This window comes from Neoarius graeffei, chromosome 9 (genome assembly GCF_027579695.1).
Source record: "Neoarius graeffei isolate fNeoGra1 chromosome 9, fNeoGra1.pri, whole genome shotgun sequence".
Classification (NCBI taxonomy): Eukaryota; Metazoa; Chordata; class Actinopteri; order Siluriformes; family Ariidae; genus Neoarius; species Neoarius graeffei.
In genome coordinates, this window is record NC_083577.1 from 18,581,097 (window position 1) to 18,599,142 (window position 18,046).

General features: G+C 57.1%; 24 non-coding genes across 24 annotated transcripts; all 24 read left to right on the top strand.

Annotated features, from left to right (window-relative positions):
- Positions 1–732: 732 nt before the first annotated feature.
- Positions 733–815, top strand: trnal-aag (transfer RNA leucine (anticodon AAG)). The gene has a single exon. It is a non-coding gene; the product is annotated as a tRNA-Leu (tRNA).
- Positions 816–979: 164 nt separating this feature from the next.
- Positions 980–1,061, top strand: trnas-uga (transfer RNA serine (anticodon UGA)). Its single transcript has one exon. It is a non-coding gene; the product is annotated as a tRNA-Ser (tRNA).
- A 996-nt stretch (positions 1,062–2,057) lies between these two features.
- trnal-aag (transfer RNA leucine (anticodon AAG)) lies at positions 2,058–2,140 on the top strand. Its single transcript has one exon. It is a non-coding gene; the product is annotated as a tRNA-Leu (tRNA).
- Positions 2,141–2,304: 164 nt separating this feature from the next.
- trnas-uga (transfer RNA serine (anticodon UGA)) lies at positions 2,305–2,386 on the top strand. The gene has a single exon. It is a non-coding gene; the product is annotated as a tRNA-Ser (tRNA).
- Positions 2,387–3,382: 996 nt separating this feature from the next.
- Positions 3,383–3,465, top strand: trnal-aag (transfer RNA leucine (anticodon AAG)). The gene has a single exon. It is a non-coding gene; the product is annotated as a tRNA-Leu (tRNA).
- Positions 3,466–3,629: 164 nt separating this feature from the next.
- On the top strand, positions 3,630–3,711 carry trnas-uga (transfer RNA serine (anticodon UGA)). The gene has a single exon. It is a non-coding gene; the product is annotated as a tRNA-Ser (tRNA).
- A 1,348-nt stretch (positions 3,712–5,059) lies between these two features.
- trnal-aag (transfer RNA leucine (anticodon AAG)) lies at positions 5,060–5,142 on the top strand. The gene has a single exon. It is a non-coding gene; the product is annotated as a tRNA-Leu (tRNA).
- A 164-nt stretch (positions 5,143–5,306) lies between these two features.
- trnas-uga (transfer RNA serine (anticodon UGA)) lies at positions 5,307–5,388 on the top strand. Its single transcript has one exon. It is a non-coding gene; the product is annotated as a tRNA-Ser (tRNA).
- A 1,348-nt stretch (positions 5,389–6,736) lies between these two features.
- Positions 6,737–6,819, top strand: trnal-aag (transfer RNA leucine (anticodon AAG)). The gene has a single exon. It is a non-coding gene; the product is annotated as a tRNA-Leu (tRNA).
- A 164-nt stretch (positions 6,820–6,983) lies between these two features.
- Positions 6,984–7,065, top strand: trnas-uga (transfer RNA serine (anticodon UGA)). Its single transcript has one exon. It is a non-coding gene; the product is annotated as a tRNA-Ser (tRNA).
- Positions 7,066–8,413: 1,348 nt separating this feature from the next.
- On the top strand, positions 8,414–8,496 carry trnal-aag (transfer RNA leucine (anticodon AAG)). Its single transcript has one exon. It is a non-coding gene; the product is annotated as a tRNA-Leu (tRNA).
- Positions 8,497–8,660: 164 nt separating this feature from the next.
- trnas-uga (transfer RNA serine (anticodon UGA)) lies at positions 8,661–8,742 on the top strand. Its single transcript has one exon. It is a non-coding gene; the product is annotated as a tRNA-Ser (tRNA).
- Positions 8,743–9,738: 996 nt separating this feature from the next.
- Positions 9,739–9,821, top strand: trnal-aag (transfer RNA leucine (anticodon AAG)). The gene has a single exon. It is a non-coding gene; the product is annotated as a tRNA-Leu (tRNA).
- A 164-nt stretch (positions 9,822–9,985) lies between these two features.
- Positions 9,986–10,067, top strand: trnas-uga (transfer RNA serine (anticodon UGA)). Its single transcript has one exon. It is a non-coding gene; the product is annotated as a tRNA-Ser (tRNA).
- A 1,348-nt stretch (positions 10,068–11,415) lies between these two features.
- On the top strand, positions 11,416–11,498 carry trnal-aag (transfer RNA leucine (anticodon AAG)). Its single transcript has one exon. It is a non-coding gene; the product is annotated as a tRNA-Leu (tRNA).
- A 164-nt stretch (positions 11,499–11,662) lies between these two features.
- trnas-uga (transfer RNA serine (anticodon UGA)) lies at positions 11,663–11,744 on the top strand. The gene has a single exon. It is a non-coding gene; the product is annotated as a tRNA-Ser (tRNA).
- A 996-nt stretch (positions 11,745–12,740) lies between these two features.
- On the top strand, positions 12,741–12,823 carry trnal-aag (transfer RNA leucine (anticodon AAG)). The gene has a single exon. It is a non-coding gene; the product is annotated as a tRNA-Leu (tRNA).
- A 164-nt stretch (positions 12,824–12,987) lies between these two features.
- Positions 12,988–13,069, top strand: trnas-uga (transfer RNA serine (anticodon UGA)). Its single transcript has one exon. It is a non-coding gene; the product is annotated as a tRNA-Ser (tRNA).
- Positions 13,070–14,065: 996 nt separating this feature from the next.
- On the top strand, positions 14,066–14,148 carry trnal-aag (transfer RNA leucine (anticodon AAG)). Its single transcript has one exon. It is a non-coding gene; the product is annotated as a tRNA-Leu (tRNA).
- A 164-nt stretch (positions 14,149–14,312) lies between these two features.
- trnas-uga (transfer RNA serine (anticodon UGA)) lies at positions 14,313–14,394 on the top strand. Its single transcript has one exon. It is a non-coding gene; the product is annotated as a tRNA-Ser (tRNA).
- A 1,348-nt stretch (positions 14,395–15,742) lies between these two features.
- trnal-aag (transfer RNA leucine (anticodon AAG)) lies at positions 15,743–15,825 on the top strand. The gene has a single exon. It is a non-coding gene; the product is annotated as a tRNA-Leu (tRNA).
- Positions 15,826–15,989: 164 nt separating this feature from the next.
- On the top strand, positions 15,990–16,071 carry trnas-uga (transfer RNA serine (anticodon UGA)). Its single transcript has one exon. It is a non-coding gene; the product is annotated as a tRNA-Ser (tRNA).
- Positions 16,072–17,067: 996 nt separating this feature from the next.
- trnal-aag (transfer RNA leucine (anticodon AAG)) lies at positions 17,068–17,150 on the top strand. The gene has a single exon. It is a non-coding gene; the product is annotated as a tRNA-Leu (tRNA).
- A 164-nt stretch (positions 17,151–17,314) lies between these two features.
- Positions 17,315–17,396, top strand: trnas-uga (transfer RNA serine (anticodon UGA)). Its single transcript has one exon. It is a non-coding gene; the product is annotated as a tRNA-Ser (tRNA).
- Positions 17,397–18,046: the final 650 nt, after the last annotated feature.

Sequence of the window (18,046 nt, forward strand, 5' to 3'; positions counted from 1 at the left end):
CCCATGGTGTACTGACACCGTGCGGAGCTCCAGTTTTGCACTCAAAGGTACTGAAACGGCTGCCCTGATGTTTCCCTACGTCAGTTAGAAGGCTCTCTAGTAAGTTTGAGGTTCTCTGTGCCATACGACGGGTGAAAACTGGTCATTGCAGTCAATTCTCGGGTTCATTTTACAACACTGGCTTTAGTCTGCAGCACTGCCCACAGACGGCTGTACATCCGGCGAATCACCGAGACGAGGCTGTTGAGCCGTTCACGTCGAACCTGAGGATTTTGCCTCCCTGAAGCGTACACGTTTTGAAAGGAAGGGCACCGAAGCGTCTCCTGACATTTGTGCACGGCCGTCACGAGGCCCCATGTGTCGTCACGGCCACCCGGTTAAACTGATGTACTTGACGTCCACTTGACGTCTCCCACCCCGCTTTGAACGTGCTGCTGACTCCGTGTGAAATTTGGTTTGTGGAAAGGCAGCCGAAGCCTTGTTTTGCGGTGGCTTTTACCCTAGCTCGTCTGCCAGAAGAGGGATCGGTTCCAAATCCCGGTATCTGTCCCTAACCAAAAGGTCTTCTCTCCCGGACAGGTGGAGTGAAAGCACTGCCGTAAAACATTGGCAGAGGTTGCTTGTCGGGCACCGGCCGGAGTATGGCAATAGTTAGCCAAGCGCACGGCCCGCACGTGAGGTCGTCATGAGACCTGAGCGTGTTCGGCCACGGATTCAGGCTTGGCGCAGAGTGTCAGGGTGGCCGAGCGGTCTAAGGCGCTGCGTTAAGGTCGCAGTCTCCTCTGGAGGCGTGGGTTCGAATCCCACTTCTGACAATTGCTGCAGCGGGTAGTGCACGGGCCGTGGGGTCCGTGCTCGGGTCCTGTGTTTGGCGTAAGCAGCGGGTGCCCTGCGTGGGGGTTTTGCCAGCTGGTGGGTGAAATTGGAGGCTTTGCAGAAATGAGAAAATTTTTGCCGCAGGTGAACCTCAGCGATCCCGGTAGTCATGGCCGAGTGGTGAAGGCGACGGACTTGAAATCCGTTGGGGTTTCCCCGCGCAGGTTCGAATCCTGCTGACTACGTCCGCCGTGAGGTTTGAGACGCGTCGAGCGCCACCCGAAGTGGACCGGAGCCGCTGTGAGATAGGCGTGGAACGGGGCGGCGGTCTCCTTTTGATCACTGCACATAGGTGTTTGAACAGTGACCCACTGCCAACTCGTGTGGTCGACGACGCGTCTCGCTTTGGGGTCAGGCCCAGCTGACTTGTGAGCAGCTCGCGGCGTCCGGCGGAGACGCGTTCTTCAATCTCGACCCTGATGTGCGTCGGATCCTGTCTGCTGACGTTCGGGACGGTGTGCTGGCACCGTGCGGAACTCCAGATTTGCACTCAAAGGTACTGAAACGGCTGCCCTGATGTTTCCCTACGTCAGGTAGAAGGCTCTCTAGTAAGTTTGAGGTTCTCTGTGCCATACGACGGGTGAAAACTGGTCATTGCAGTCAATTCTCGGGTTCATTTTACAACACTGGCTTTAGTCTGCAGCACTGCCCACAGACGGCTGTACATCCGGCGAATCACCGAGACGAGGCTGTTGAGCCGTTCACGTCGAACCTGAGGATTTTGCCTCCCTGAAGCGTACACGTTTTGAAAGGAAGGGCACCGAAGCGTCTCCTGACATTTGTGCATGGCCGTCACGAGGCCCCATGTGTCGTCACGGCCACCCGGTTAAACTGATGTACTTGACGTCCACTTGACGTCTCCCACCCCGCTTTGAACGTGCTGCTGACTCCGTGTGAAATTTGGTTTGTGGAAAGGCAGCCGAAGCCTTGTTTTGCGGTGGCTTTTACCCTAGCTCGTCTGCCAGAAGAGGGATCGGTTCCAAATCCCGGTATCTGTCCCTAACCAAAAGGTCTTCTCTCCCGGACAGGTGGAGTGAAAGCACTGCCGTAAAACATTGGCAGAGGTTGCTTGTCGGGCACCGGCCGGAGTATGGCAATAGTTAGCCAAGCGCACGGCCCGCACGTGAGGTCGTCATGAGACCTGAGCGTGTTCGGCCACGGATTCAGGCTTGGCGCAGAGTGTCAGGGTGGCCGAGCGGTCTAAGGCGCTGCGTTAAGGTCGCAGTCTCCTCTGGAGGCGTGGGTTCGAATCCCACTTCTGACAATTGCTGCAGCGGGTAGTGCACGGGCCGTGGGGTCTGTGCTCGGGTCCTGTGTTTGGCGTAAGCAGCGGGTGCCCTGCGTGGGGGTTTTGCCAGCTGGTGGGTGAAATTGGAGGCTTTGCAGAAATGAGAAAATTTTTGCCGCAGGTGAACCTCAGCGATCCCGGTAGTCATGGCCGAGTGGTGAAGGCGACGGACTTGAAATCCGTTGGGGTTTCCCCGCGCAGGTTCGAATCCTGCTGACTACGTCCGCCGTGAGGTTTGAGACGCGTCGAGCGCCACCCGAAGTGGACCGGAGCCGCTGTGAGATAGGCGTGGAACGGGGCGGCGGTCTCCTTTTGATCACTGCACATAGGTGTTTGAACAGTGACCCACTGCCAACTCGTGTGGTCGACGACGCGTCTCGCTTTGGGGTCAGGCCCAGCTGACTTGTGAGCAGCTCGCGGCGTCCGGCGGAGACGCGTTCTTCAATCTCGACCCTGATGTGCGTCGGATCCTGTCTGCTGACGTTCGGGACGGTGTGCTGGCACCGTGCGGAACTCCAGATTTGCACTCAAAGGTACTGAAACGGCTGCCCTGATGTTTCCCTACGTCAGGTAGAAGGCTCTCTAGTAAGTTTGAGGTTCTCTGTGCCATACGACGGGTGAAAACTGGTCATTGCAGTCAATTCTCGGGTTCATTTTACAACACTGGCTTTAGTCTGCAGCACTGCCCACAGACGGCTGTACATCCGGCGAATCACCGAGACGAGGCTGTTGAGCCGTTCACGTCGAACCTGAGGATTTTGCCTCCCTGAAGCGTACACGTTTTGAAAGGAAGGGCACCGAAGCGTCTCCTGACATTTGTGCATGGCCGTCACGAGGCCCCATGTGTCGTCACGGCCACCCGGTTAAACTGATGTACTTGACGTCCACTTGACGTCTCCCACCCCGCTTTGAACGTGCTGCTGACTCCGTGTGAAATTTGGTTTGTGGAAAGGCAGCCGAAGCCTTGTTTTGCGGTGGCTTTTACCCTAGCTCGTCTGCCAGAAGAGGGATCGGTTCCAAATCCCGGTATCTGTCCCTAACCAAAAGGTCTTCTCTCCCGGACAGGTGGAGTGAAAGCACTGCCGTAAAACATTGGCAGAGGTTGCTTGTCGGGCACCGGCCGGAGTATGGCAATAGTTAGCCAAGCGCACGGCCCGCACGTGAGGTCGTCATGAGACCTGAGCGTGTTCGGCCACGGATTCAGGCTTGGCGCAGAGTGTCAGGGTGGCCGAGCGGTCTAAGGCGCTGCGTTAAGGTCGCAGTCTCCTCTGGAGGCGTGGGTTCGAATCCCACTTCTGACAATTGCTGCAGCGGGTAGTGCACGGGCCGTGGGGTCTGTGCTCGGGTCCTGTGTTTGGCGTAAGCAGCGGGTGCCCTGCGTGGGGGTTTTGCCAGCTGGTGGGTGAAATTGGAGGCTTTGCAGAAATGAGAAAATTTTTGCCGCAGGTGAACCTCAGCGATCCCGGTAGTCATGGCCGAGTGGTGAAGGCGACGGACTTGAAATCCGTTGGGGTTTCCCCGCGCAGGTTCGAATCCTGCTGACTACGTCCGCCGTGAGGTTTGAGACGCGTCGAGCGCCACCCGAAGTGGACCGGAGCCGCTGTGAGATAGGCGTGGAACGGGGCGGCGGTCTCCTTTTGATCACTGCACATAGGTGTTTGAACAGTGACCCACTGCCAACTCGTGTGGTCGACGACGCGTCTCGCTTTGGGGTCAGGCCCAGCTGACTTGTGAGCAGCTCGCGGCGTCCGGCGGAGACGCGTTCTTCAATCTCGACCCTGATGTGCGTCGGATCCTGTCTGCTGACGTTCGGGACGGTGTGCTGGCACCGTGCGGAACTCCAGATTTGCACTCAAAGGTACTGAAACGGCTGCCCTGATGTTTCCCTACGTCAGGTAGAAGGCTCTCTAGTAAGTTTGAGGTTCTCTGTGCCATACGACGGGTGAAAACTGGTCATTGCAGTCAATTCTCGGGTTCATTTTACAACACTGGCTTTAGTCTGCAGCACTGCCCACAGACGGCTGTACATCCGGCGAATCACCGAGACGAGGCTGTTGAGCCGTTCACGTCGAACCTGAGGATTTTGCCTCACTGAAGCGTACACGTTTTGAAAGGAAGGGCACCGAAGCGTCTCCTGACATTTGTGCACGGCCGTCACGAGGCCCCATGGTGTACTGACACCGTGCGGAGCTCCAGTTTTGCACTCAAAGGTACTGAAACGGCTGCCCTGATGTTTCCCTACGTCAGTTAGAAGGCTCTCTAGTAAGTTTGAGGTTCTCTGTGCCATACGACGGGTGAAAACTGGTCATTGCAGTCAATTCTCGGGTTCATTTTACAACACTGGCTTTAGTCTGCAGCACTGCCCACAGACGGCTGTACATCCGGCGAATCACCGAGACGAGGCTGTTGAGCCGTTCACGTCGAACCTGAGGATTTTGCCTCCCTGAAGCGTACACGTTTTGAAAGGAAGGGCACCGAAGCGTCTCCTGACATTTGTGCACGGCCGTCACGAGGCCCCATGTGTCGTCACGGCCACCCGGTTAAACTGATGTACTTGACGTCCACTTGACGTCTCCCACCCCGCTTTGAACGTGCTGCTGACTCCGTGTGAAATTTGGTTTGTGGAAAGGCAGCCGAAGCCTTGTTTTGCGGTGGCTTTTACCCTAGCTCGTCTGCCAGAAGAGGGATCGGTTCCAAATCCCGGTATCTGTCCCTAACCAAAAGGTCTTCTCTCCCGGACAGGTGGAGTGAAAGCACTGCCGTAAAACATTGGCAGAGGTTGCTTGTCGGGCACCGGCCGGAGTATGGCAATAGTTAGCCAAGCGCACGGCCCGCACGTGAGGTCGTCATGAGACCTGAGCGTGTTCGGCCACGGATTCAGGCTTGGCGCAGAGTGTCAGGGTGGCCGAGCGGTCTAAGGCGCTGCGTTAAGGTCGCAGTCTCCTCTGGAGGCGTGGGTTCGAATCCCACTTCTGACAATTGCTGCAGCGGGTAGTGCACGGGCCGTGGGGTCCGTGCTCGGGTCCTGTGTTTGGCGTAAGCAGCGGGTGCCCTGCGTGGGGGTTTTACCAGCTGGTGGGTGAAATTGGAGGCTTTGCAGAAATGAGAAAATTTTTGTGGCAGGTGAACCTCAGCGATCCCGGTAGTCATGGCCGAGTGGTGAAGGCGACGGACTTGAAATCCGTTGGGGTTTCCCCGCGCAGGTTCGAATCCTGCTGACTACGTCCGCCGTGAGGTTTGAGACGCGTCGAGCGCCACCCGAAGTGGACCGGAGCCGCTGTGAGATAGGCGTGGAACGGGGCGGCGGTCTCCTTTTGATCACTGCACATAGGTGTTTGAACAGTGACCCACTGCCAACTCGTGTGGTCGACGACGCGTCTCGCTTTGGGGTCAGGCCCAGCTGACTTGTGAGCAGCTCGCGGCGTCCGGCGGAGACGCGTTCTTCAATCTCGACCCTGATGTGCGTCGGATCCTGTCTGCTGACGTTCGGGACGGTGTGCTGGCACCGTGCGGAACTCCAGATTTGCACTCAAAGGTACTGAAACGGCTGCCCTGATGTTTCCCTACGTCAGGTAGAAGGCTCTCTAGTAAGTTTGAGGTTCTCTGTGCCATACGACGGGTGAAAACTGGTCATTGCAGTCAATTCTCGGGTTCATTTTACAACACTGGCTTTAGTCTGCAGCACTGCCCACAGACGGCTGTACATCCGGCGAATCACCGAGACGAGGCTGTTGAGCCGTTCACGTCGAACCTGAGGATTTTGCCTCACTGAAGCGTACACGTTTTGAAAGGAAGGGCACCGAAGCGTCTCCTGACATTTGTGCACGGCCGTCACGAGGCCCCATGGTGTACTGACACCGTGCGGAGCTCCAGTTTTGCACTCAAAGGTACTGAAACGGCTGCCCTGATGTTTCCCTACGTCAGTTAGAAGGCTCTCTAGTAAATTTGAGGTTCTCTGTGCCATACGACGGGTGAAAACTGGTCATTGCAGTCAATTCTCGGGTTCATTTTACAACACTGGCTTTAGTCTGCAGCACTGCCCACAGACGGCTGTACATCCGGCGAATCACCGAGACGAGGCTGTTGAGCCGTTCACGTCGAACCTGAGGATTTTGCCTCCCTGAAGCGTACACGTTTTGAAAGGAAGGGCACCGAAGCGTCTCCTGACATTTGTGCACGGCCGTCACGAGGCCCCATGTGTCGTCACGGCCACCCGGTTAAACTGATGTACTTGACGTCCACTTGACGTCTCCCACCCCGCTTTGAACGTGCTGCTGACTCCGTGTGAAATTTGGTTTGTGGAAAGGCAGCCGAAGCCTTGTTTTGCGGTGGCTTTTACCCTAGCTCGTCTGCCAGAAGAGGGATCGGTTCCAAATCCCGGTATCTGTCCCTAACCAAAAGGTCTTCTCTCCCGGACAGGTGGAGTGAAAGCACTGCCGTAAAACATTGGCAGAGGTTGCTTGTCGGGCACCGGCCGGAGTATGGCAATAGTTAGCCAAGCGCACGGCCCGCACGTGAGGTCGTCATGAGACCTGAGCGTGTTCGGCCACGGATTCAGGCTTGGCGCAGAGTGTCAGGGTGGCCGAGCGGTCTAAGGCGCTGCGTTAAGGTCGCAGTCTCCTCTGGAGGCGTGGGTTCGAATCCCACTTCTGACAATTGCTGCAGCGGGTAGTGCACGGGCCGTGGGGTCCGTGCTCGGGTCCTGTGTTTGGCGTAAGCAGCGGGTGCCCTGCGTGGGGGTTTTACCAGCTGGTGGGTGAAATTGGAGGCTTTGCAGAAATGAGAAAATTTTTGCGGCAGGTGAACCTCAGCGATCCCGGTAGTCATGGCCGAGTGGTGAAGGCGACGGACTTGAAATCCGTTGGGGTTTCCCCGCGCAGGTTCGAATCCTGCTGACTACGTCCGCCGTGAGGTTTGAGACGCGTCGAGCGCCACCCGAAGTGGACGGGAGCTGCTGGGAGATAGGCGTGGAACGGGGCGGCGGTCTCCTTTTGATCACTGCACATAGGTGTTTGAACAGTGACCCACTGCCAACTCGTGTGGTCGACGACGCGTCTCGCTTTGGGGTCAGGCCCAGCTGACTTGTGAGCAGCTCGCGGCGTCCGGCGGAGACGCGTTCTTCAATCTCGACCCTGATGTGCGTCGGATCCTGTCTGCTGACGTTCGGGACGGTGTGCTGGCACCGTGCGGAACTCCAGATTTGCACTCAAAGGTACTGAAACGGCTGCCCTGATGTTTCCCTACGTCAGGTAGAAGGCTCTCTAGTAAGTTTGAGGTTCTCTGTGCCATACGACGGGTGAAAACTGGTCATTGCAGTCAATTCTCGGGTTCATTTTACAACACTGGCTTTAGTCTGCAGCACTGCCCACAGACGGCTGTACATCCGGCGAATCACCGAGACGAGGCTGTTGAGCCGTTCACGTCGAACCTGAGGATTTTGCCTCACTGAAGCGTACACGTTTTGAAAGGAAGGGCACCGAAGCGTCTCCTGACATTTGTGCACGGCCGTCACGAGGCCCCATGGTGTACTGACACCGTGCGGAGCTCCAGTTTTGCACTCAAAGGTACTGAAACGGCTGCCCTGATGTTTCCCTACGTCAGTTAGAAGGCTCTCTAGTAAGTTTGAGGTTCTCTGTGCCATACGACGGGTGAAAACTGGTCATTGCAGTCAATTCTCGGGTTCATTTTACAACACTGGCTTTAGTCTGCAGCACTGCCCACAGACGGCTGTACATCCGGCGAATCACCGAGACGAGGCTGTTGAGCCGTTCACGTCGAACCTGAGGATTTTGCCTCCCTGAAGCGTACACGTTTTGAAAGGAAGGGCACCGAAGCGTCTCCTGACATTTGTGCACGGCCGTCACGAGGCCCCATGTGTCGTCACGGCCACCCGGTTAAACTGATGTACTTGACGTCCACTTGACGTCTCCCACCCCGCTTTGAACGTGCTGCTGACTCCGTGTGAAATTTGGTTTGTGGAAAGGCAGCCGAAGCCTTGTTTTGCGGTGGCTTTTACCCTAGCTCGTCTGCCAGAAGAGGGATCGGTTCCAAATCCCGGTATCTGTCCCTAACCAAAAGGTCTTCTCTCCCGGACAGGTGGAGTGAAAGCACTGCCGTAAAACATTGGCAGAGGTTGCTTGTCGGGCACCGGCCGGAGTATGGCAATAGTTAGCCAAGCGCACGGCCCGCACGTGAGGTCGTCATGAGACCTGAGCGTGTTCGGCCACGGATTCAGGCTTGGCGCAGAGTGTCAGGGTGGCCGAGCGGTCTAAGGCGCTGCGTTAAGGTCGCAGTCTCCTCTGGAGGCGTGGGTTCGAATCCCACTTCTGACAATTGCTGCAGCGGGTAGTGCACGGGCCGTGGGGTCCGTGCTCGGGTCCTGTGTTTGGCGTAAGCAGCGGGTGCCCTGCGTGGGGGTTTTGCCAGCTGGTGGGTGAAATTGGAGGCTTTGCAGAAATGAGAAAATTTTTGCCGCAGGTGAACCTCAGCGATCCCGGTAGTCATGGCCGAGTGGTGAAGGCGACGGACTTGAAATCCGTTGGGGTTTCCCCGCGCAGGTTCGAATCCTGCTGACTACGTCCGCCGTGAGGTTTGAGACGCGTCGAGCGCCACCCGAAGTGGACCGGAGCCGCTGTGAGATAGGCGTGGAACGGGGCGGCGGTCTCCTTTTGATCACTGCACATAGGTGTTTGAACAGTGACCCACTGCCAACTCGTGTGGTCGACGACGCGTCTCGCTTTGGGGTCAGGCCCAGCTGACTTGTGAGCAGCTCGCGGCGTCCGGCGGAGACGCGTTCTTCAATCTCGACCCTGATGTGCGTCGGATCCTGTCTGCTGACGTTCGGGACGGTGTGCTGGCACCGTGCGGAACTCCAGATTTGCACTCAAAGGTACTGAAACGGCTGCCCTGATGTTTCCCTACGTCAGGTAGAAGGCTCTCTAGTAAGTTTGAGGTTCTCTGTGCCATACGACGGGTGAAAACTGGTCATTGCAGTCAATTCTCGGGTTCATTTTACAACACTGGCTTTAGTCTGCAGCACTGCCCACAGACGGCTGTACATCCGGCGAATCACCGAGACGAGGCTGTTGAGCCGTTCACGTCGAACCTGAGGATTTTGCCTCCCTGAAGCGTACACGTTTTGAAAGGAAGGGCACCGAAGCGTCTCCTGACATTTGTGCATGGCCGTCACGAGGCCCCATGTGTCGTCACGGCCACCCGGTTAAACTGATGTACTTGACGTCCACTTGACGTCTCCCACCCCGCTTTGAACGTGCTGCTGACTCCGTGTGAAATTTGGTTTGTGGAAAGGCAGCCGAAGCCTTGTTTTGCGGTGGCTTTTACCCTAGCTCGTCTGCCAGAAGAGGGATCGGTTCCAAATCCCGGTATCTGTCCCTAACCAAAAGGTCTTCTCTCCCGGACAGGTGGAGTGAAAGCACTGCCGTAAAACATTGGCAGAGGTTGCTTGTCGGGCACCGGCCGGAGTATGGCAATAGTTAGCCAAGCGCACGGCCCGCACGTGAGGTCGTCATGAGACCTGAGCGTGTTCGGCCACGGATTCAGGCTTGGCGCAGAGTGTCAGGGTGGCCGAGCGGTCTAAGGCGCTGCGTTAAGGTCGCAGTCTCCTCTGGAGGCGTGGGTTCGAATCCCACTTCTGACAATTGCTGCAGCGGGTAGTGCACGGGCCGTGGGGTCTGTGCTCGGGTCCTGTGTTTGGCGTAAGCAGCGGGTGCCCTGCGTGGGGGTTTTGCCAGCTGGTGGGTGAAATTGGAGGCTTTGCAGAAATGAGAAAATTTTTGCCGCAGGTGAACCTCAGCGATCCCGGTAGTCATGGCCGAGTGGTGAAGGCGACGGACTTGAAATCCGTTGGGGTTTCCCCGCGCAGGTTCGAATCCTGCTGACTACGTCCGCCGTGAGGTTTGAGACGCGTCGAGCGCCACCCGAAGTGGACCGGAGCCGCTGTGAGATAGGCGTGGAACGGGGCGGCGGTCTCCTTTTGATCACTGCACATAGGTGTTTGAACAGTGACCCACTGCCAACTCGTGTGGTCGACGACGCGTCTCGCTTTGGGGTCAGGCCCAGCTGACTTGTGAGCAGCTCGCGGCGTCCGGCGGAGACGCGTTCTTCAATCTCGACCCTGATGTGCGTCGGATCCTGTCTGCTGACGTTCGGGACGGTGTGCTGGCACCGTGCGGAACTCCAGATTTGCACTCAAAGGTACTGAAACGGCTGCCCTGATGTTTCCCTACGTCAGGTAGAAGGCTCTCTAGTAAGTTTGAGGTTCTCTGTGCCATACGACGGGTGAAAACTGGTCATTGCAGTCAATTCTCGGGTTCATTTTACAACACTGGCTTTAGTCTGCAGCACTGCCCACAGACGGCTGTACATCCGGCGAATCACCGAGACGAGGCTGTTGAGCCGTTCACGTCGAACCTGAGGATTTTGCCTCACTGAAGCGTACACGTTTTGAAAGGAAGGGCACCGAAGCGTCTCCTGACATTTGTGCACGGCCGTCACGAGGCCCCATGGTGTACTGACACCGTGCGGAGCTCCAGTTTTGCACTCAAAGGTACTGAAACGGCTGCCCTGATGTTTCCCTACGTCAGTTAGAAGGCTCTCTAGTAAGTTTGAGGTTCTCTGTGCCATACGACGGGTGAAAACTGGTCATTGCAGTCAATTCTCGGGTTCATTTTACAACACTGGCTTTAGTCTGCAGCACTGCCCACAGACGGCTGTACATCCGGCGAATCACCGAGACGAGGCTGTTGAGCCGTTCACGTCGAACCTGAGGATTTTGCCTCCCTGAAGCGTACACGTTTTGAAAGGAAGGGCACCGAAGCGTCTCCTGACATTTGTGCACGGCCGTCACGAGGCCCCATGTGTCGTCACGGCCACCCGGTTAAACTGATGTACTTGACGTCCACTTGACGTCTCCCACCCCGCTTTGAACGTGCTGCTGACTCCGTGTGAAATTTGGTTTGTGGAAAGGCAGCCGAAGCCTTGTTTTGCGGTGGCTTTTACCCTAGCTCGTCTGCCAGAAGAGGGATCGGTTCCAAATCCCGGTATCTGTCCCTAACCAAAAGGTCTTCTCTCCCGGACAGGTGGAGTGAAAGCACTGCCGTAAAACATTGGCAGAGGTTGCTTGTCGGGCACCGGCCGGAGTATGGCAATAGTTAGCCAAGCGCACGGCCCGCACGTGAGGTCGTCATGAGACCTGAGCGTGTTCGGCCACGGATTCAGGCTTGGCGCAGAGTGTCAGGGTGGCCGAGCGGTCTAAGGCGCTGCGTTAAGGTCGCAGTCTCCTCTGGAGGCGTGGGTTCGAATCCCACTTCTGACAATTGCTGCAGCGGGTAGTGCACGGGCCGTGGGGTCCGTGCTCGGGTCCTGTGTTTGGCGTAAGCAGCGGGTGCCCTGCGTGGGGGTTTTACCAGCTGGTGGGTGAAATTGGAGGCTTTGCAGAAATGAGAAAATTTTTGCCGCAGGTGAACCTCAGCGATCCCGGTAGTCATGGCCGAGTGGTGAAGGCGACGGACTTGAAATCCGTTGGGGTTTCCCCGCGCAGGTTCGAATCCTGCTGACTACGTCCGCCGTGAGGTTTGAGACGCGTCGAGCGCCACCCGAAGTGGACCGGAGCCGCTGTGAGATAGGCGTGGAACGGGGCGGCGGTCTCCTTTTGATCACTGCACATAGGTGTTTGAACAGTGACCCACTGCCAACTCGTGTGGTCGACGACGCGTCTCGCTTTGGGGTCAGGCCCAGCTGACTTGTGAGCAGCTCGCGGCGTCCGGCGGAGACGCGTTCTTCAATCTCGACCCTGATGTGCGTCGGATCCTGTCTGCTGACGTTCGGGACGGTGTGCTGGCACCGTGCGGAACTCCAGATTTGCACTCAAAGGTACTGAAACGGCTGCCCTGATGTTTCCCTACGTCAGGTAGAAGGCTCTCTAGTAAGTTTGAGGTTCTCTGTGCCATACGACGGGTGAAAACTGGTCATTGCAGTCAATTCTCGGGTTCATTTTACAACACTGGCTTTAGTCTGCAGCACTGCCCACAGACGGCTGTACATCCGGCGAATCACCGAGACGAGGCTGTTGAGCCGTTCACGTCGAACCTGAGGATTTTGCCTCCCTGAAGCGTACACGTTTTGAAAGGAAGGGCACCGAAGCGTCTCCTGACATTTGTGCACGGCCGTCACGAGGCCCCATGTGTCGTCACGGCCACCCGGTTAAACTGATGTACTTGACGTCCACTTGACGTCTCCCACCCCGCTTTGAACGTGCTGCTGACTCCGTGTGAAATTTGGTTTGTGGAAAGGCAGCCGAAGCCTTGTTTTGCGGTGGCTTTTACCCTAGCTCGTCTGCCAGAAGAGGGATCGGTTCCAAATCCCGGTATCTGTCCCTAACCAAAAGGTCTTCTCTCCCGGACAGGTGGAGTGAAAGCACTGCCGTAAAACATTGGCAGAGGTTGCTTGTCGGGCACCGGCCGGAGTATGGCAATAGTTAGCCAAGCGCACGGCCCGCACGTGAGGTCGTCATGAGACCTGAGCGTGTTCGGCCACGGATTCAGGCTTGGCGCAGAGTGTCAGGGTGGCCGAGCGGTCTAAGGCGCTGCGTTAAGGTCGCAGTCTCCTCTGGAGGCGTGGGTTCGAATCCCACTTCTGACAATTGCTGCAGCGGGTAGTGCACGGGCCGTGGGGTCCGTGCTCGGGTCCTGTGTTTGGCGTAAGCAGCGGGTGCCCTGCGTGGGGGTTTTGCCAGCTGGTGGGTGAAATTGGAGGCTTTGCAGAAATGAGAAAATTTTTGCCGCAGGTGAACCTCAGCGATCCCGGTAGTCATGGCCGAGTGGTGAAGGCGACGGACTTGAAATCCGTTGGGGTTTCCCCGCGCAGGTTCGAATCCTGCTGACTACGTCCGCCGTGAGGTTTGAGACGCGTCGAGCGCCACCCGAAGTGGACCGGAGCCGCTGTGAGATAGGCGTGGAACGGGGCGGCGGTCTCCTTTTGATCACTGCACATAGGTGTTTGAACAGTGACCCACTGCCAACTCGTGTGGTCGACGACGCGTCTCGCTTTGGGGTCAGGCCCAGCTGACTTGTGAGCAGCTCGCGGCGTCCGGCGGAGACGCGTTCTTCAATCTCGACCCTGATGTGCGTCGGATCCTGTCTGCTGACGTTCGGGACGGTGTGCTGGCACCGTGCGGAACTCCAGATTTGCACTCAAAGGTACTGAAACGGCTGCCCTGATGTTTCCCTACGTCAGGTAGAAGGCTCTCTAGTAAGTTTGAGGTTCTCTGTGCCATACGACGGGTGAAAACTGGTCATTGCAGTCAATTCTCGGGTTCATTTTACAACACTGGCTTTAGTCTGCAGCACTGCCCACAGACGGCTGTACATCCGGCGAATCACCGAGACGAGGCTGTTGAGCCGTTCACGTCGAACCTGAGGATTTTGCCTCCCTGAAGCGTACACGTTTTGAAAGGAAGGGCACCGAAGCGTCTCCTGACATTTGTGCACGGCCGTCACGAGGCCCCATGTGTCGTCACGGCCACCCGGTTAAACTGATGTACTTGACGTCCACTTGACGTCTCCCACCCCGCTTTGAACGTGCTGCTGACTCCGTGTGAAATTTGGTTTGTGGAAAGGCAGCCGAAGCCTTGTTTTGCGGTGGCTTTTACCCTAGCTCGTCTGCCAGAAGAGGGATCGGTTCCAAATCCCGGTATCTGTCCCTAACCAAAAGGTCTTCTCTCCCGGACAGGTGGAGTGAAAGCACTGCCGTAAAACATTGGCAGAGGTTGCTTGTCGGGCACCGGCCGGAGTATGGCAATAGTTAGCCAAGCGCACGGCCCGCACGTGAGGTCGTCATGAGACCTGAGCGTGTTCGGCCACGGATTCAGGCTTGGTGCAGAGTGTCAGGGTGGCCGAGCGGTCTAAGGTGCTGCGTTAAGGTCGCAGTCTCCTCTGGAGGCGTGGGTTCGAATCCCACTTCTGACAATTGCTGCAGCGGGTAGTGCACGGGCCGTGGGGTCCGTGCTCGGGTCCTGTGTTTGGCGTAAGCAGCGGGTGCCCTGCGTGGGGGTTTTGCCAGCTGGTGGGTGAAATTGGAGGCTTTGCAGAAATGAGAAAATTTTTGCCGCAGGTGAACCTCAGCGATCCCGGTAGTCATGGCCGAGTGGTGAAGGCGACGGACTTGAAATCCGTTGGGGTTTCCCCGCGCAGGTTCGAATCCTGCTGACTACGTCCGCCGTGAGGTTTGAGATGCGTCGAGCGCCACCCGAAGTGGACCGGAGCCGCTGTGAGATAGGCGTGGAACGGGGCGGCGGTCTCCTTTTGATCACTGCACATAGGTGTTTGAACAGTGACCCACTGCCAACTCGTGTGGTCGACGACGCGTCTCGCTTTGGGGTCAGGCCCAGCTGACTTGTGAGCAGCTCGCGGCGTCCGGCGGAGACGCGTTCTTCAATCTCGACCCTGATGTGCATCGGATCCTGTCTGCTGACGTTCGGGACGGTGTGCTGGCACCGTGCGGAACTCCAGATTTGCACTCAAAGGTACTGAAACGGCTGCCCTGATGTTTCCCTACGTCAGGTAGAAGGCTCTCTAGTAAGTTTGAGGTTCTCTGTGCCATACGACGGGTGAAAACTGGTCATTGCAGTCAATTCTCGGGTTCATTTTACAACACTGGCTTTAGTCTGCAGCACTGCCCACAGACGGCTGTACATCCGGCGAATCACCGAGACGAGGCTGTTGAGCCGTTCACGTCGAACCTGAGGATTTTGCCTCACTGAAGCGTACACGTTTTGAAAGGAAGGGCACCGAAGCGTCTCCTGACATTTGTGCACGGCCGTCACGAGGCCCCATGGTGTACTGACACCGTGCGGAGCTCCAGTTTTGCACTCAAAGGTACTGAAACGGCTGCCCTGATGTTTCCCTACGTCAGTTAGAAGGCTCTCTAGTAAATTTGAGGTTCTCTGTGCCATACGACGGGTGAAAACTGGTCATTGCAGTCAATTCTCGGGTTCATTTTACAACACTGGCTTTAGTCTGCAGCACTGCCCACAGACGGCTGTACATCCGGCGAATCACCGAGACGAGGCTGTTGAGCCGTTCACGTCGAACCTGAGGATTTTGCCTCCCTGAAGCGTACACGTTTTGAAAGGAAGGGCACCGAAGCGTCTCCTGACATTTGTGCACGGCCGTCACGAGGCCCCATGTGTCGTCACGGCCACCCGGTTAAACTGATGTACTTGACGTCCACTTGACGTCTCCCACCCCGCTTTGAACGTGCTGCTGACTCCGTGTGAAATTTGGTTTGTGGAAAGGCAGCCGAAGCCTTGTTTTGCGGTGGCTTTTACCCTAGCTCGTCTGCCAGAAGAGGGATCGGTTCCAAATCCCGGTATCTGTCCCTAACCAAAAGGTCTTCTCTCCCGGACAGGTGGAGTGAAAGCACTGCCGTAAAACATTGGCAGAGGTTGCTTGTCGGGCACCGGCCGGAGTATGGCAATAGTTAGCCAAGCGCACGGCCCGCACGTGAGGTCGTCATGAGACCTGAGCGTGTTCGGCCACGGATTCAGGCTTGGCGCAGAGTGTCAGGGTGGCCGAGCGGTCTAAGGCGCTGCGTTAAGGTCGCAGTCTCCTCTGGAGGCGTGGGTTCGAATCCCACTTCTGACAATTGCTGCAGCGGGTAGTGCACGGGCCGTGGGGTCCGTGCTCGGGTCCTGTGTTTGGCGTAAGCAGCGGGTGCCCTGCGTGGGGGTTTTACCAGCTGGTGGGTGAAATTGGAGGCTTTGCAGAAATGAGAAAATTTTTGCGGCAGGTGAACCTCAGCGATCCCGGTAGTCATGGCCGAGTGGTGAAGGCGACGGACTTGAAATCCGTTGGGGTTTCCCCGCGCAGGTTCGAATCCTGCTGACTACGTCCGCCGTGAGGTTTGAGACGCGTCGAGCGCCACCCGAAGTGGACCGGAGCCGCTGTGAGATAGGCGTGGAACGGGGCGGCGGTCTCCTTTTGATCACTGCACATAGGTGTTTGAACAGTGACCCACTGCCAACTCGTGTGGTCGACGACGCGTCTCGCTTTGGGGTCAGGCCCAGCTGACTTGTGAGCAGCTCGCGGCGTCCGGCGGAGACGCGTTCTTCAATCTCGACCCTGATGTGCGTCGGATCCTGTCTGCTGACGTTCGGGACGGTGTGCTGGCACCGTGCGGAACTCCAGATTTGCACTCAAAGGTACTGAAACGGCTGCCCTGATGTTTCCCTACGTCAGGTAGAAGGCTCTCTAGTAAGTTTGAGGTTCTCTGTGCCATACGACGGGTGAAAACTGGTCATTGCAGTCAATTCTCGGGTTCATTTTACAACACTGGCTTTAGTCTGCAGCACTGCCCACAGACGGCTGTACATCCGGCGAATCACCGAGACGAGGCTGTTGAGCCGTTCACGTCGAACCTGAGGATTTTGCCTCCCTGAAGCGTACACGTTTTGAAAGGAAGGGCACCGAAGCGTCTCCTGACATTTGTGCACGGCCGTCACGAGGCCCCATGTGTCGTCACGGCCACCCGGTTAAACTGATGTACTTGACGTCCACTTGACGTCTCCCACCCCGCTTTGAACGTGCTGCTGACTCCGTGTGAAATTTGGTTTGTGGAAAGGCAGCCGAAGCCTTGTTTTGCGGTGGCTTTTACCCTAGCTCGTCTGCCAGAAGAGGGATCGGTTCCAAATCCCGGTATCTGTCCCTAACCAAAAGGTCTTCTCTCCCGGACAGGTGGAGTGAAAGCACTGCCGTAAAACATTGGCAGAGGTTGCTTGTCGGGCACCGGCCGGAGTATGGCAATAGTTAGCCAAGCGCACGGCCCGCACGTGAGGTCGTCATGAGACCTGAGCGTGTTCGGCCACGGATTCAGGCTTGGCGCAGAGTGTCAGGGTGGCCGAGCGGTCTAAGGCGCTGCGTTAAGGTCGCAGTCTCCTCTGGAGGCGTGGGTTCGAATCCCACTTCTGACAATTGCTGCAGCGGGTAGTGCACGGGCCGTGGGGTCCGTGCTCGGGTCCTGTGTTTGGCGTAAGCAGCGGGTGCCCTGCGTGGGGGTTTTACCAGCTGGTGGGTGAAATTGGAGGCTTTGCAGAAATGAGAAAATTTTTGCCGCAGGTGAACCTCAGCGATCCCGGTAGTCATGGCCGAGTGGTGAAGGCGACGGACTTGAAATCCGTTGGGGTTTCCCCGCGCAGGTTCGAATCCTGCTGACTACGTCCGCCGTGAGGTTTGAGACGCGTCGAGCGCCACCCGAAGTGGACGGGAGCTGCTGGGAGATAGGCGTGGAACGGGGCGGCGGTCTCCTTTTGATCACTGCACATAGGTGTTTGAACAGTGACCCACTGCCAACTCGTGTGGTCGACGACGCGTCTCGCTTTGGGGTCAGGCCCAGCTGACTTGTGAGCAGCTCGCGGCGTCCGGCGGAGACGCGTTCTTCAATCTCGACCCTGATGTGCGTCGGATCCTGTCTGCTGACGTTCGGGACGGTGTGCTGGCACCGTGCGGAACTCCAGATTTGCACTCAAAGGTACTGAAACGGCTGCCCTGATGTTTCCCTACGTCAGGTAGAAGGCTCTCTAGTAAGTTTGAGGTTCTCTGTGCCATACGACGGGTGAAAACTGGTCATTGCAGTCAATTCTCGGGTTCATTTTACAACACTGGCTTTAGTCTGCAGCACTGCCCACAGACGGCTGTACATCCGGCGAATCACCGAGACGAGGCTGTTGAGCCGTTCACGTCGAACCTGAGGATTTTGCCTCACTGAAGCGTACACGTTTTGAAAGGAAGGGCACCGAAGCGTCTCCTGACATTTGTGCACGGCCGTCACGAGGCCCCATGTGTCGTCACGGCCACCCGGTTAAACTGA